We start from the raw sequence: 2,674 nt of genomic DNA on the forward strand, positions 1-2,674 counted from the left end.
GAGACTCCCAAAAAATCACCCCCAAAAACAGCTCTTTCCATCTGGCGCAGTGCGCCTCTAATAATTGAAAAGCAACATTCGTCACCAGTTTGATGGCCCTTTTGCATTAAAAAAGTTCCCCATCATCATAATTCAGCGGCGAAATGAGACAGGCTTCATTACAGAGGATCAGAGATTTCTATAACATCGCTCTTAACTCGTCGCCTTCCTTTTCCCCTTCCCTTCTTCGTTCCCTCTTCTTCTTCGTTCCCTCTGCGACACGAAGAGAGCTCGGCATACTTTTACACGCTTTTTGGATTTCCCTAATCACATTGTTGGAGGACGGTGTTGTTAATGAAGAGTCTTTTGGAAGGTTAAACTGTTCTCTGTATGTGTGCTAGGTTGACTGCTCTCTGTATGAATGTTGCTAGGTTGACCTGCTCTCTGTATGTGTGCTAGGTTTGACTGCTCTCTGTATGTGTGCTAGGTGGACTGCTCTCTCGTATGTGTGTGCTAGGTGACTTCCTCTGTATGGATGCTAGTGAACTGCTCTCGTATGTGTGCTAGGTTGACTGCTCTCTGTATGTGTGCTAGGTTGACTGCTCTCTGTATGTGTGCTAGGTTGACTGCTCTCGTATGTGTGCTAGGTTGACTGCTCTCTGTATGTGTGCTAGGTTGACTACCTCGTCATGTGTTGCTAGGTTGACTGTCTCTCTGTAATGTGTCGCTAGGTTGACTGCTCTTCGTGTATTTGTGTAAGGTTGACTGCTCTCTGTATGTGTGCTAGGTGACTACTGCTCTCTGTATGTGTGCTAGGTTGACTGCTCTCTGTATGTGTGCTATAGTTGACTGCTCTCTGTATGTGTGCTAGGTTTGACTGCTCTCTGTATGTGTTGCTAGGGTTGTACTGCTCTCTGCTGTACTGAGTGGTGCTAGGTGGACTGCTCTCTGTATGTGCAGGTGGACTGCCTCTGTGTGTGCTGGTTGACTGCTCTCTGTATGTTGCAGTGGACTGCTCTCTGTATGCTGGCTTGCTAGTGACTTGCTCTCTGTATGTGTGCTAGTGGACTGCTCTCATGTGGCTAGGTGACTGGAAGCCTTTTAAGAGATGGCTAAGACTGGTTGGACTAAGGCAATGGGGAAGAAGGTACCTGCCAAATGTTCAACACAACTTTATTTTGACTCGAGGAAAGAGAGGTGAAAATAAGCCCTCTGATTGGGTGTGGTGGGTCGGTTGTCTGACCTTCGACCTTTTGTGCTGACCTCGTGTGGGGGATGAAGAGCACATGGAGGGAGTGTGTCAAGATGCAGAGTGCATGGGAAYTGTGTGTTGAGCAGACCTTCCTCCTCTCTCTCCACCCTGAAAGCACATTAGTGAGGTTCTCCCCCCCATGTGTTTGATATCTGTGTCCAACCTGCCGAGGCTATCGGGCACAGTGGAGGACAGCCCTTGAGGTCCTTCTCCCCGTGCCTTCCCTGTCAGACTCCAGAGCACTGGCCTCTTACTGAGGGCTGTATCAAAAGAAGCAGYGTGGTAGAGTAGGAAGATGTCATAGGTTCATAGGTTGTCTGTCGTTGGCAATGCAAACAGTTGTCAGACAGAGACACTATTGGTTTCTATGGTTATGTTAGGGCGAAAAACATTTGTTTCAAATAAACCCAGTGTTTAGATTCATGTACATCAGTGCCAGTATGGGTAAATGAAGGGGACTGTATTCGCTGGCCCACTTGAAGGTTATCTCTCTGTACGGTATCATTATCCCTCCCCTCCCCACCACTAACACACTGCTGGAGAAAACTATGCTATTGTATGTGTGTGGGACACTGTACATCTGTGTGTGCCCATGTGTACCCCTCCCCCAACACATACCAATTCCCTAGCTGGATGTTTCAACAGAGAGGTCTGGAGGAAGGAGAAGCAGGGAGTATGTTGACATCATCAGCTCAATAGATTTTTGCCAAGGGCCTTTGCTCCTGTTTGAATCTTTAGGACAAGCCAGCAGGCCTAGGCACATTTTAAATGACATTTTCCACCTAGTCAGCAGAACAGTTTACTGTCCAATTCCACACATAATGTACAACCCCCCTCCCCCTCCTCACACACACTGAAGTCAACAGTGAGACGTAGTTGTGAGCTTCAATGACACACACACACAACTATTTAATTCACCAAATACTGTAGAAGCTCCACGGCAGACGAGAGATAAGCAAATCCGACACACACACAGCCTTTGCTGAACATCTAAAATACTTTTTTATCTACTCTTTTTCCTCACTCTGCCTGTCGAAACCTTTTCCCCCGCTCACCTCCCTCCTTAAACATTCACTTTTAATTATTTCCCGGCAAAGTCATTTCTCAGGTTGAAGTGCCGTTTGGAAGAGAGAGAAAAGAGAACCAGTGTGAAGTTGCCACGGTGTGTGTTTACTTGGGTGTGCTTTAGCTGAACACATAATTTGCAGTGAGTAACAAGTCCAACCGTTTGAAGTGTTCCTCGCAGTGAGCAGCTGTGTATGTGTGTGTGGTGTGTGTGTGTGTGTGTGTGTGTGTGTGGTGTGTGTGTGTGTGTGTTGTGTGTTGTGTGTGTGGTGTGTGTGTGTGTGTGGTGTGTGTGAGTGCTGTGTTGGTTTTGGTGTGGTTGTAGGTGTGTGTGATGGATGTGTGTGTGTAAAAGTATGAACCAGAGTTGTGGTTTGG

General features: G+C 47.1%; 1 protein-coding gene across 1 annotated transcript in view; it reads left to right on the forward strand.

Moving 5' to 3' along the window:
* Window positions 1-2,674, forward strand: part of LOC111958657 (putative neural-cadherin 2) — a 79,524-nt gene that overhangs the window by 26,013 nt on the left and 50,837 nt on the right.

Source organism: Salvelinus sp. IW2-2015, linkage group LG35 (genome assembly GCF_002910315.2).
Source record: "Salvelinus sp. IW2-2015 linkage group LG35, ASM291031v2, whole genome shotgun sequence".
Taxonomy (NCBI): domain Eukaryota; kingdom Metazoa; phylum Chordata; class Actinopteri; order Salmoniformes; family Salmonidae; genus Salvelinus; species Salvelinus sp. IW2-2015.